The sequence below is a fragment of the Bacillus rossius genome, chromosome 5 (assembly GCF_032445375.1).
Source record: "Bacillus rossius redtenbacheri isolate Brsri chromosome 5, Brsri_v3, whole genome shotgun sequence".
Lineage (NCBI taxonomy): Eukaryota > Metazoa > Arthropoda > Insecta > Phasmatodea > Bacillidae > Bacillus > Bacillus rossius.
The window spans coordinates 9,592,034-9,607,174 of NC_086333.1; the positions used below are offsets into that span (position 1 = coordinate 9,592,034).

The 15,141-nt window shown below is 39.0% G+C and overlaps 1 protein-coding gene across 2 annotated transcripts in view; it reads right to left on the minus strand.

Annotated features, from left to right (window-relative positions):
• Nucleotides 1-15,141, minus strand: part of LOC134531578 (pyruvate dehydrogenase phosphatase regulatory subunit, mitochondrial-like) — a 520,406-nt gene that overhangs the window by 247,333 nt on the left and 257,932 nt on the right. The window lies entirely within an intron of this gene.

A 15,141-nucleotide genomic window follows, 5' to 3' on the forward strand; every position in this document is an offset into this window, starting at 1 on the left:
CAAGAGCATGAATTGGTGTAACATGTCCTTACCATGGAGAGCCGTCTATTTGGGTTATCACTCAACGAATTTATAATTCATTCAACAAAGTAAAACAAATGACAGGTAAAGTATGGCTCTATTCATTTATAAAACCAAATCCAGAACTACGTTTGCGTTTTACATAGCCAACATCTCTTGCTATAGCCATTGGATTCAATAGAACTGCGGTAGATAAATTTTTCTCGTTGCTTCATGAAATTTATTCCAAGCACAAATTAGGTCCAGGTCAAATATTCAATGTGGACGAGACTGGCATCATGACCTTCCCAAAGAAAAGAAGCAAGTGCTTGGGGTTGCGAGGAACGAGGCAAGTAGGATTTATCTCACCTGGTGAACGAGGGGTCCTTGTAACTGCAGAAACCTGCATGAGCGCTGCAAGCAATTACATGCCTACTATGTTTGTATTCCCTAGACAGAGAGCAAAACCCGAACTTCTGGATGACGCACCTCCTGGAAGTACTGCTGCTTATAATCCTTCAGGATGGATGCAGAAAGACATTTTTTTAATGTGATTTAAGGATTTCGTAAAATTTTCTCAGCCTACAAAAGATAAGCCAGTATTATTGCTGTTGGATGGACATGCAACTCACACAAAGTGTCTTGAGTTGCTGAATATTGCACGAGATAATAATGTAATTTTTCTGTGCTTCCCACCCCATACCACACACCGGCTGCAGCCACTTGATGTTAGTTTTATGGCTCCTTTGAGCACATATCACTCTTCTGAAGTCCAAAAGTGGCTGCAGATGCACCCAGGAAGACCAGTGACGATTAACCAGATAGGTAAACTGTTTGGTGCAGCATTCATGAAAGCAGCAAGTGTTCAGACTGCTGTTAACGATTTCAGGAAAACAGCGATATATCCTTACAACTCGGACGTCTTACCAGACTGGATGTTTGCGCCTGCAGTAACAACAAATAGACCATTTGACAGACGATTGGAGCAAGAAACACCAGAATCTTCAACTGCCACTGGAAATTCAACTACAGTTGTACTGCGAGCTACAGAGGTGTCTCACCAAATAAAATGTCATGACTCATTAGGTAAAAAATCCTTCATGCAGAGAGTGGTTTCTCAGAATAGACAGAAGCACTTGAAGAAACCACAGGAATAATAAGGAGCACACGGAGAAAACCATCATCATATTGTCAAGAATAATCAGGAAGAAACGTATTGACAAGAATAATCGGGAGCACACGGAGAAAACATTCACACTTTTCTTTGATATCATAAAATAAAAGAAAAATAAATAAATAAAATAAAAAATAATTAATAAAAAATGTCAAATTAAAAAAAAATTAAAAAAAAATACATCAAATTCTTGCTTGTACTAGAACTCTATCTTGCCTCAAAAATGAAAAAGAAGTAAACAAGCTAGCAGAATATGTTTATGTATTTTATTTGTAATTTTTTTTCCCTTTTAATTTTTTTATAAATTAATTTTTATTTTATTTCTTAAATATTTTTTCTGTTATTTTATGGTATCAAAGAAAAGTGTAATGGTTTTCTCCGTGTGCTCCCGATTATTCTTGTCAATACGTTTGCTCCTGATTATTCTTGACAATATGATAATGGTTTTATCAGTGTGCTCCTGACAATTCCAGTGGTTTCTTCAAGTGCTTCTGTCTATTCTGAGAAACCACTCTCTGCAAGAAGGATTTTTTACCTAATGAGTAATGACATTTTATTTAGAGTTACATTTAATTCGTGAATTTCTTCTACTAAATCAGCACTTGCAATTTTTTTTTACCATGTGGGATTCAAAAAATAAACAACCATTACTCAGACAAATAATATACCATAAGACATCTGCGAAGCACTAACATGCAAGATGAACTTCCTTCTCCTTGGTGTCTAGCGAAGCCATCCTTTTTTTGCGATCGTTAGTGAGTATCCCGCATCCCACATAAAAGAACCGAATAATATTTACCTGTAAGCTACATGTGGTGTCATCTGTTGACAATAATCAACACTACTTTAAACCGGTTATTTTGCATGAGATAAATTAACTCTCACCACTTAATGGTGCTATTGTAGTCAGAGTCATGTAGTATCGTAGATACGTAGCCTCGTGTCCTGGAAGCTTCGTAGTCCTGTAGCCTCGCAGTCTCGTAACCTTGTGTTCTGGAAGCTTCGTATTAATGATGCCTTGGAGCCTCGTAGACTTTTATCTACGTAACCAAGTAGCCTTGAAAAGAACGTAACCTTGTGTTCGGGGAGCTTTGTAGTCCTGTAGCCTCAAAATCACGTAACCTTGTGTTCTGGAAGCTTCGTAGTCTTGTAGCCTCACGATCACGTAACCATGTAGATTTGCAATCGCATAGTCTCATAACCACATGACTCTTGGTAACGTAGTCATGATGCCTTGGAGCCTCGTAGACTTGTAGCTACGTAAGCAAGTAGCCTTGTAATCTTATAACATAATTATGTTGGAGCAGTTGGAGGAAAAGATAAAATTCTGTCGAAGACAGATGCGGCAATTGGAGCCTTGTAGACTTGTAGCTATGAAACCAAGTAGCCTTGTAATGTTAGAACATAATGCTGCTGAATTAAATGGAGCTTTAAAGACTCGTAGGTAGTTGGAGGAGTCTTGTAGACTCGTAGAATTGAAGCTTTGTGGCCAAGTGGTCTTGTATCCATGTAGCCTTGCAGTCATTTGGAGCCAAGTATACTTGTATCCTTGTAGCTTCATAGACATGTAGTTTCAAGCCACGCATCTTTTAGCCATGCAGTCTCGCAGCCATGTATAATTCGTAACCAGCTAGATCCTTGTAGAATCGTAGGCTTGTAGTCTCGTATTCTCTTACACTCGTAGCATTCTAGCCAAATATCATTGGAGATGTTGAAGCAAAAGGCAGTTGAAACCAATGGCTGTTTGAGCCAATGAATTTTGGAGCCAAAAGACTGTTGGAGTCAATGACTGATGGAGCCTAAGACTATTGGAGCCAATAACATATGGAACTAAAAACTGATGAATTCATAGACTGATGGATACATTATATCCTAACTTAACATTGACGATCGCATCCTACCGAGTTGAATGTATGTGAGAATATACCTCTTTTTCGTTAAATGAGCTTTCGTTTTGTAGAATGTACTTCCTTTCAATTAATTGTGCTTCCAAAATGTGCTGCCCTTTTTTGTTGTTTCCAAAATGTGGTGCCTTTTTGTTGATGGTGTTTCCAAAATGTGCTGCCTTTTTGATTTTGCTTCCAAAATGTGCTGCCTCTTTGTTGATGATGCTTCAAAAATGTGCTGCCTTTTTTTTGATGGTGATTCCAAAATGTGTTGCTTTTTTGTTAATGGTGCTTCCAAAATGTGCAGCCATTATCGTTGAATAAGCTTCTATTTTTAATGTTGTTTTGACTCTAGTATTAAAGTAAATGGTTCTTGATTTGACTAGCGTATTATTCCATCCAGTGCATGTATATAAGCGAGTCCTAAACAGCAGGTCGCTCAGTTTGTTACTGTCGTCGATGGTGTAAGGATAACCAAGTTTATTTCATATGGTGCATAAGTCGCGTAATTACCTGTTCTTGCGAACTCGATGGCATCTTTACAGTCCTTAACGTCGAACTCGATGGAGGTTGTACCATCATCTACGGGAACCCTGACATCAGCGGTGACGAAGAAGGAGCAGATCCCGTTGACAACGACGACGTCAACATTGAAGGAGACTTCAACAGTCGCGGTACCACCAGCAGAAGAGACTTTAATGCCGGTAGTGCTGGCTGCACAGGAAAACTCGGCGAATGCTCGTCCGCCATCGATGGAGACTTCAATGGGTGTTGATACGTCAACAACTAACGAACATCGGTGCTGTTACTGCGACAAAATTTTCTCAAACAACAGCAATGCTCGTCGACACAAGAAGAGAGAATGTGCTAAGAACCCTCCTAGCAGAATGTTTGGCTGTGAGAAATGTCACAAGCAATTTGCAAGACAATATAATATGAAAACGCACATGTAAATATGCAAAGGTCCTGCTGTTCGGAGAATGTAAATGTTTCTATACAACAACGATGCATTGATGTTCATAAGAGTATGCCTGGAGTTGGTACAACTGTGGCAACGTCAGTATCTGGATCGGGTCTGAGAGGCTCGTCTTCATCACTCCGTTATCCTTGCAGCTACTGTGATATGTCGTTCGCATTTGCTCATGATGTACGAAGACATGAGAGGAGTAAATGTACGAATAATCCTTCTCGTATAAAGTTTCGCTGTGATGAGTGTCATGAATGGTTTACTCGAATTGATAATTTGCATCGACATGCGCAAAACTGTGAAGGTGAAGTCCGTGCGCCTACTGCTGAACTACCAACAGAAATTTCGACTCCTCCCTTTAGATTGGAGACTCTAAAGCGTACAAGCAAAAAAAAAAAACATGCGCAGCAAACGATTTCCATGGCATCTGGACCTGGAACTAAACCTAAGACTGTGATCGGTGCTCTACAGGTGAATGATAATGGCTTCTACTTGGCGCTGTCTGCATTTCGTGGAACATTGAAATACTACTATTATCTAAATACGCTTAGTGAGTCGAAATACATTTGTAATTTTCTTGACGATATCAGACAAAACATAATCAATTAGCTTACTGATGACGTAGCAACAAACGGACCTTTGAAATATAACTTGTGGTTGGACTGTATATATGAAAGGCCATATCCGTTCGATGACAAAGTGAAGAAGTGTGCATTCAAGACATCGGCTGCAGTAATTTACCGTTCTGACGATGTGAAGCAAACTGTTAAACACGGTATCCAGAAACTCTGTCAAGAAGAGGAGGACTATGTCAGTAAAGGTTCTGGTTGGTCTCTGTCTATTATAAACCGATTGGATCTAAGAATTAGTCATTTAACGCCTATGCAGGTCTCAATGTTTATAAGATTGCTAGCTTTCGCAAATGATCATGTAGTAGAACAGAAATTAAGTACTAAATATTACTTTTGTAAAAGAACTTGCGGTGTTTTTTTTCTTGAACCTGACACTATTCTGGTATTTAAATTAATTTTTTTTAGCTTTGTCCATAAATAGAACCAAGTATCGATTCAATATGTAACGTAATGTGTTATTTTTTCGGTTAATTTTGGAATCCATCTTGAATTTCTAGATCAATAAATACAAATATCCAAGATGGTTGCCAAGATGGTTGCCGAAATGGCTTATGGGATTATGGTTGAATTGGAAAATATGCTTCTATTCGGACTTGATCATTATTAATTGAAATTTTTCACATAAAATTACGATGTTTTGCATCGCCCAGGGATCTAACGAAGGACAGGAATCGATCGAATCAATCAGTGTTCTTATAAGTTATTTATTTGATGAAATTTGGACTTTTTTCCGAATTCCTAGCTAAATAATTACACAATTTCCAGATGGTTTCCAAATTTAAAGATGGCGGGCACCTCAATAATAATAATTGATTATGGCACTATAGCATGTAAAGATACACTAACATGATGGTGGCATCAGTATTCTAATAATAAGTTATTTTTTTGATGAATTTTGAACTTTTTCATTTAATCGGATATTAAAAAAAGATTTACAAGATGATGTCCGTAACGATAATTGATACAGTGGTGAAAAATCAGAATTTTGGAAGTGGAGTAAGACGTTTTTATTACCGTTTTATTGAAAATTTTAAATATATTAATAAATTACTGGTTTACTATCGTCGAAAATGAACCGATGACCGAAATCATTTAAATAACTAAAAATTTGATGTAAGCAATTTTTTAAATATTGTTTGTTTTTTTTCGGAATTTCTAGCATTGAAATTACGGATTTTCAATATGGCTGCCGTAATGAAACATGCAACATTAAAAGGATCCATTATGGCGGTCGTAACGTAAAGTGTAACGATGACATCGCACTCGACCAAGATGGTGGGGCGTAATGAAACATGCAACATTTATATAATCCAAGATGGTGACCGTAACGATAAGTGCAACAGTTTTTTAAGGAATATTTTAGTAAATTATTATTATTCAATTCGATTCATTATTTTTTTATGATTTTTAAATTTTTTCCTGATTATCTAACATAAAAACATAATTTTTACAAATTTTCAAGATGGCGGACAAGACGTCATACTAGGTTACTAAATATAAAATTTGAAAAAAGTGGTGGGGGTCAGTCTGCCAGCAGCCACCATGAAGGAAGGATCGGTTGCCATTTTTATTTTATTTTTTGTCCTCACCGGGTACGAACTGAGGACTCCGAGCTCTATCTCGTAAATGTATGTTTTTTTAAATAGTTTTATTAAAATTTTATTAATTGAATTTTTTATAATTTTTTAATTATTGTCATTAAAATCGGATAATAAATACAATTCTTAAATATGATGGCCGTAATGGAAATTGAAACGGAGACGTCATAATCCTAAAAGAGGCTTATCGGAGGCTGTAGACATGGATGCTTAATCCTCTTTTAGGATTTTGTGATCCTTCTAAGGCAAAAGACTTTTTAGGTTTTTCGAAATCCTAATTTTTGAATTTTTGAGGAAGAAAACGAGAAAGTTTTCCTCAAAACGGGAATTTTTGAGGAATTTTGAGTCATTTTTGAGGAATTTTGAGGAATTTTTGAGTCCAAGATGGCCGCTGTGACATCAGAGCAATCGGGCAGCTCCACGGCTCACGGCACCACAGTTTGAAGCCTGGCGCAGGACGCCCATTTACATACTACTTCACTCCAATTAATTATATCAGTTTAGTGTAGATGTATTATGTAAATAAAGAAATAAAAATAAACCTAGAAAAGTAGTGTGAAATTGCCGATCCGGCACCAGGTATCTAGACTGTGGATTGTGTAGAATGTGACATCATGGCGTCCATCTCATATAACTTTGACTTTGGCCACCATATTGGATCTACCATTTTGTTTTCCTACCATCTTGAACTCTAGAACTTCCCGCCATCTAACACCCCACTCCCTAGCATTGTAATTTTCGTTTTTGTTACCATCTTGGAATACATAAATATTATCCAATTTAAATGAAAAAATTAAAATTTAATAAAAAATCAATTTTCAATTCTCTGCCATTTTGAAAATCTTCTGATATTTTGAGAATCATCCGCCATACTGAATATCCGTAAATATTATCCAATTTTGATGGAAAAAATTTAAATTTATAAAAAAATTAATTAACACAATTTTATTTTTAAAATTCACTACGACATGTAATTTTCGGTTCGAACCTAGTGAGAGAAAAATAAAAATGGCGATAGATACTTTCTCCATGGAAGCCTTTGGCAGACTAACCTCCCAACACTAATACCAAAGCAATTATTACATCAGTCTGTATGATGTCATGGCAGCTATCATGTTTTCGTTGGCTGAAAACCGCCATCTTGGATCTGACATTTTTTTCGTCTGCTAGATGACACCACCACCACCATATTAGTTTAATTTTAACCGGCTAGAGTTCAGTATTGATTTCTTGCCAGGGTGCTCGACATCTTGGTCACCATTTTGCAAATCTTTAATTTTTATGATAGAAAATAAGAAAAAATTTTATAATCAATAAAAAAATGCATATTTATTTACAAGATGAATCATTCACCTTAGCTGTATACTTGATAAATGCAAAAATGTAAATTTTAGGTAAAAAAAATACTATAAAAATTACAGGTTAGAGAACTAAAACAAAACTACAAATACAAATTTATTACATATTTTCTACACTACTACAAGAACAAAAAAGGAAACTACATACATTTTGAGATATATACAGTCTTCTAACGAAGCGAGTCCTTTACATGTTTTGTCATGTCATTTCATGGCAGTTTTACATTGCAGTTGATTACAAAAATTTTCACACAGCATAGAGTTCTCAATATCGTTAAAAAGACAGTGATATATTTCATTGTGCCTTGCATGTTTTATACATACAAATGTCTTGCCGCAGAATATACAGTTTGATTCTGATGACTGTTTAATCTGTTCGTCACAATTCCTGATGTGCCTTTTCAGTTTTCCATAACATATAAACTGAGTACAACACCTGTTGCACTGAAATTTAATATGTTCAGAGTTATTATTACAATTGTGTATTACATAATCATAAGTTTATAAGTTGTAGATGTTTTCACAGTATTTACACAGTCAGATGATGGAATGCCGTTAGTTGCTGCTTCCTTTATCGATGTCACTGGTAGTGTTGTCATCGGGATCTGCATCGCCATCAGCAGTGCTCCAGGCAGGGTCCCCGATGTTGATGAAGGAATTGACATTGCTGTTGTAGGTGATAGGTCAGTCTGGGCTGAAGAACCACCAATCCATGGTGTAATCGATGTCATCGAGATCTGTGCTAAAGATGGTAGAGATGCCACAGAGGTCTTCAAATTTAGAGTCCGAGTAACACTGTTGAGTAACTGCCAGGAGAGTCTTTCCTCAATCTTCCACAAACAAAGATAAAATGAGAGTAGCACCTGAAGCAAGCTGGTTATATATTCATACACACAAGTCATGTGACATTGTGGAGTCGATCAAATTTCAGTTTCTACCTTCACAGTATTTCAAATGGACCGCCAAATAGTCACAGCCTCGGTAAAAAAACACCACATTAATCGCACTGTGACAGATTTAACAACATGTTTATTGGACAGTTCCAGATTTCATGACATATAAAATGCTGTGCTGGCATAAAGGTTCTGCCACAGTATTTTTAAACAGGATCTTGCTTGCACTTAACTGACCCAGTACAGGTTTTATAATGCCGATGTAAGCTGTCTTGACTTGAATTGTTTATTACATTTAATACATTAAAACAATGTTCTTTTTAGTACATTATTCGGGCACCCACTTTTTTCATGTCTGCGAGCGTTTGCTGGTGTAGTGAATGACGCACCACAGGTACCACAAGTGTCACCAGGATGTGGAGGCTTGATGTAGACAATGTCAAAAATATGCTCAGCTAAAAAGGGGCCACAACACTGGAGTCATGGGAAAATGAGGGCCTACAATGTAGGGGCCCCCTTTAAGAGGATAGCCATTGACATCACTGTTCCATTTTCCAATACTAAAGATGGTAACCAGTATATTCTGGAAGCAATTGATTACTTCAGTAAGTGGCCAGAGGCTTATGCACTTCCTAACCACGAAGCCACTACCATTGCTTATGTAATAGTCAACAATTTCATTTGCAGATTTGGGGTACTAATGGAGCTCCACTCAGACCAAGGCCCAATTTCCAGTCGACCATATTTCAGGAGGTGTGTCAGTTGTTGGGAATAAATAAAACTAGGGCTAAAACCTTACACCCTCAGTCTGATGGCATGGTGGGGAGGTTCAACATAACTCTCAAGGAACACCTTGTTAGGTTGTGGTCAGGCATCAACAGGATTGGGATCAACACATCCAGCTTTCCTGGTGTAGCGACGAATCGAATGAAGATGACAGTAAGCTAACTCAACAAGATTTCATGAGGGCGATTTGTTGTAGTTGTACAACCCGCAAAGAAGGAAGGGAAGGTGCCCTCAGCTTCAAGCAGCGTGGGAAGGCCTGTATAATGTCTTGAAGCGACTAAATGATGTCGTTTACTGCATCCAGAGATAAAAGAGGGGACAGATGAAATTGGTACTCTTGGACCGATTGAGGGATTTCACCGGCAGTAATGTGTTACCTGGGGGGATTTCGCCGGCAGTAATGTGTTACCTGTTCGGGACTAACAGGTTCGATGAGGGAGCAGTGTTACATGTATGCAAGTATGCAAGGCCGCGATGCGTACCAGGTACCTGAGTAGGTCTTCCAGCGAGTCTGACCAGTGGCCCCGCATGGGTGCTGACATCACGCATGCCACATATTACAAGAGTCTAGCTAATCCTCACCATTCGCTCCCTGCTAACCATCCTGCCTCAGATTTTGTCAATTGCACTTTAAGCTGCCTGGGAATTATGCGAATTTCCCGAGGTCGCCGCGCGTAGTGGCTCCAATAAATGCCGCCTTTCTGGACTTTTCGGGCGTCGGGTCGGCCCGGGATGACACGATATATCACAGGTGCTCTCGTCCCTTCGAGAAGGTGCAGGCTGCCCCCGTAGGTCCAGATGGGCTGCGGCGGTGCATAGTCAGGCCCCGCAGGTGCTGCTGGGGTCGCCGGCAGCGCCCGTGGTTGGCGTCGCTCGCCGACGACCCGGTACGGCACGCCGACGGGTGGTGTCGGCCGCTCCCAATAGTTCGGATGAGCTGCGGGCGAGAGATCGAGGGGCTGTGACGAGCCATCTCACTGCGCCCTACTGGCGGTTTTCCGCGGGTATCCCATCGTGTGGCCAGCGTCGGGCCTACCCCATGCCAATGGTGGCAGAACCTGCACCATGGTGGGCGCTCTTCTCGAGGCTCCTGCCGCTCCTCGCGTTCTCCTTCCCACCGTGAAGGGCGCCTCGCCTGGCTCGAAACATGCAACGTTGCCAGAATCAATGATGGCGACCTTATGAAATGTGCAAGTATGATATCTTAATTCAAGATGGCAACTTTTTTATTAAAATTTTATTAATAAAATTATTTATAAAATTAATTTTTTCCCAGTTTTCTAGCATAAATATTACGGATTTTTAACATGGTGGCCATAATGGAAATTGAAATGTTCCTAAAATCCAATATGGCAGATGTGGCGAAAGCCATTTTTTACTAAAATTCTATTTAAATTTTAATTAAGAATTTTTAACTTTTATACATAATTTACCTGTTTAATCACGTCGGTAATCTAACTGAGGACCGAAATCGATTAAGTAACTAAACATTCGAAAAAAGCTAACTATATTTTTTTTTTTTTTTGGTATTTTTTGGTCAAAAATTAAAGAATTCATAGTTTATGGTCAAGGTCAAGGCCATACAAGATGGCCGCCACAGGCTTATTGGAGGCTTGTAGATGCAAACTTTAAGCCCCTTTGCGGAATTTTGGTTTTTTCTATGGTAAAAGTCTCTTGAGGTTTAGCAAATCCCATGTTTTTTAATATTTGAGGAATAAAACGGGAAATTTTTCTTCGAAACTGGAATTTTTCCCTAGAAATAGGGAATTTTCTACCATTTTTGAATCATTTTAAGTCATTTTTGTGGAATTTTGAGGAAATGAGACATCTAGACTGTCGCCGTGATGTTAGAGGTCGGTCGGCACCACGCACTACAGCCAGAAGCCAGAGGAAGTTCCAGCCAATATATACCACCGTCCATGTATCCTGCAACCAGGTAGGCCATACTTAAAAGTCGTTACGACATATTTTACCGACGCCACGCAGTTTTCATGTACTTTTCAGGGAGTGTGTGTTTGAAAACTTTATTGTTGTGAGGTCTGGACCCGAAACTATTTAATTGTGCACTTCCCTTTTGTTTACCTCCGCCTAATTTTAAACACGGACATAAACAGTCAGACAGAGACAACTGAGTTCAGAGTTCCTAAGTACAAGAATTTTTGTTGCTTTATAGCTCTGAGTTGGCCGAATTATAATTTAAAGATACCCTGAGAAAAATAACAATTTTTTAAGAAACTGTAACAATATTACTGAAAACAATAGTGGCATATGTGGGCAGTGTTTCTTTACAGTAATAACGAGAAAGTAAATTTTAGCAAACAATGAACAGTCAAAGAATTTAATTAATTTTAAAATTCCTTTTCTTTCTTATACGATATGGTTTGTGCTGCCAGGTATGTTTATAAAGTTTAAGTGTTTCAGTTTAAATGTTAGAGAAAATTGCAAACATAATTAGCTCAGCTTTAGCTGGGGGTCAATAAAATAACTTTTGTGTTTTAATAGTACTATTATTTGTTTATGCCAGATTGTATTTATGTTTAATGAATTATATGTACCTACGTTGATTCGCAACGTGGATACATGTTTGAACCATTCTCTAATGTTATTAATCTTTTGGTTTTTTTGCCACTGTATTGCTAACTAGCATCTCTCCACATGAGCATTTACGTAAAGCATTGTTAATTATTGTGTTTACATTATATTTTACTTGCAGACCTTTTTGTATTTCTTCTAGAATATTTTTTTTTTTTGCTTCTCTCAACCTTATAATTCTTCTCATTTAAAGAAAAAAAAATATTTTCATTGCATTAATTCAGCTTATTTACCATTTAGTCGGTTTTTGAACCAACCAGGGGTTACAACATGGGGTTTGTTCTATAAATTTGGTATTTCGACAAGTTTTTTTTTAATTTTATATAATTTTAAATTTTTTTTGGAAATTTTTTTTTATAAATTTGTTACTAAAGGGCGATTTACTCTTTGTTAGGCCGGTGTACACTCCTTAGTTAAACTTTGTGCCAGTAGACAGAAGCACCTTTCCCAGAGACGTATCTGTTATTTTGCAGGTCTAATACTTTGTTGGCAGCCCGTTTGACATTTCCCTCGCTTACAGGCACGTCCCAGGCCTGTAACGTTACTTCACTTCATGACTAAAACTGCATACAACAGCTCTGGACGAGTTGTTACCATTTCTCAGAGACGAGCTGACCGTAGCCTTTACCGTCACGCAAACGTCTTAGGTTCACTCCCCTGGAGTCACATAATGGATGCTAGATACCAGCGTCGTTGCACGTTTTGTTCACCCCCTCCCCTCTCGGTTCTAAGAATTCGCCTAATACCAATGACCGGTCATAAACCCCAGAAGACAGCGACCGTCTCCAACGGCGACTGGCATAAAAAATGTGTGTGCCAAGATGGACCGCACACGACATCTAGCGGCAAACTCGCTAACCGCCCAGCCAACTTATCCTGTAGGCCGCCAGAGCGCAGCGCCAGACTATGCCCTTGAGCCCTAGGTCAAAGCAGACGTCTTGAGCAAATCGATTCTTTTTTATTTCAGACCCCCCTCAACAGGTAGCGTTAAGGTCGGCCAGTGCTACCAACTTCAAGACATCTAAGTCAGAGTTTTTTATGACGCCCACTCGGGGAACTTCGTAACCTTTTGGTCCGGACGTCCCAGTCCATCTCCTCCACTTTTGATAGAATAGTTGCTTTTAATTACGAGATGCGGTTCTTCGCGTGACACTTCGCGTCGCGACTGCAGACGGACCATTTGCGATTATCGGCGAGTCGTCGAGACACTGCAAGACTTCCATCCGGCCGCAACCGACTATGTAAACGCTTAAATAAGGGGTGCTATCCCTATAATCTTTTTTAAGTAGTTTAGTCCGTCTGCTTAGTACAAGAGTAATAGTTATTTTTCATTTAAATTATTTCTTTTTAAATGAAGAAAACAACCGCGCCCAGCCGCGTATTCGCGGGATCCAGTGCCTGGTTGGCGACGCATCAGTAAATAGAAGCCAACTTCCCTGTCTGGTGAGTGACAATCCGCGACTTTACCCACCTCCCCTTAACCTTTGTGGGCATTTTCTGCCCCGTATAATGTCTGTGTACAAGTTCTGATCAGTTTTGATTTGGACTGTTCGCAGACAGGGTCCGAGAGCCGGACGCCGAATTGGCATTTTCATCTCCCTCCCTCAACACCACACAGGCGCCCTGGCATCATGTTGCCGCGTGATCTCCGGGAAACGAAGCCCCGACCTCCGGTGCTAACGTATCTTTCAACCTTTATTTGAACTTTCCTAAATTACGCCGTCAGACGAAGTTCATCATATGAACATAATTTCTGGACTTTAAGTACATACTGGGATTATTTAAATATATTTGTGTTTTTTATTGGTTTATGTAATTTTAGTAAATGAAACTTTTTATAATTGAATTTAGGGTCGACCCATATTTTTTTTTCTGAATATACCTGAGATCTGTTTAAGTACTTAATTTATATTGTATGTTTATATTTTTTAATATCTGTTATAAATTTTCCTATTATAAATTTGGCGTAATTGTATTCAGACGGAATCACACCTTGTTTCTGTTCATTTCTAATAACATTATGTAACCTTAAAGATCCCCAGCACAAAAATGGTAGCAGAGCTGGGGTTTCAAGTTTATTAGTGTGTGATTTCGTCTCTAAACAATCCCAGTAGAAAAAACATAAAGTAAATTAAATTTTTAGATCTTTGATTTTTTTTATATAAATATTTGAGCGAGAATCTTTATATTTTTTAGCGCTAATATAAGTAACTTTAATTTTAATTCCTTACAAACAATATTAATCTAACTTTCACGCAAGACGTCGCCCAGCAGCCCATAGCTGTCCTTACCGCCGCGCGTCAACAGAAGTGCCTCCACACAAGGTCACAGACACCCCCCCTCCACTACTTTCTCCTCGCCCAACGACCAGAGCCATCACACAGAGAGACGACCGGCCTTATCTTATCAGGCGTGCGTGCGTGCGTGCTCGCACGAGGCTAACCTCCTCCTTCCCCCCGCCTCATCACCTGTGAGGACACTGCCCTCCTTTCGTCTGTGGGAATGCAAAATATTATAAGTACGCGACCCACTGATTATGCAGAGTCAGGGCACAACCAAATAGTTTAAGTGTTAATTTAGGTTTAAGTTAAAAGTGTTTTTGCATTGCATGTCAACCTAGAGTAAGAGTTATAGGTTCTTAGAGTTTTCAAAACTTAGTTAATCATGATCACTAGGGAGTATCTCCTTAAGGACGAGATCATTTATGAGCTCACACTCCGGGGACAACCAACCTCAGGAGATGTCCAAGAGCTCAGGAAACGACTCAGAGCCGTTTGCCAGAAACAAGTACAGCCAATTGCTTGGAATGTAAATTTGGACCCACTAGAGGAGTTCAATATTGTCTGTAGTAAATTTCAAGACATAAGCGCTTATGCTAATGATGTGCACAACGAAACAAAAAAAAAACATATTAAGAATCATCATACGACTTAACCACGTCGCCACTAGATTCCACAACCTGTCCATTTTATCAGGAGGTAAATTGAATGGTATCTACACCAAAGAAATTGACACATGCCGACAACAGATAACTGACCTCACACATAAGTTGAGTGCAAAACTCATTACCTTACAGGAACCACTCTTCGAGAGTATCACTGACATAATTCCCAGCCCTCAGGAACAGATGTCTGGTACAAGTACACAGCCTGAAGCAACACCGACAGAAATACCGGGACTACAGACCAAGGTCACACTGGTGTCTCCATTACCAGTATAGCCCCCGCCTCCGCCTTCATCGCCTCCACCAGTTTC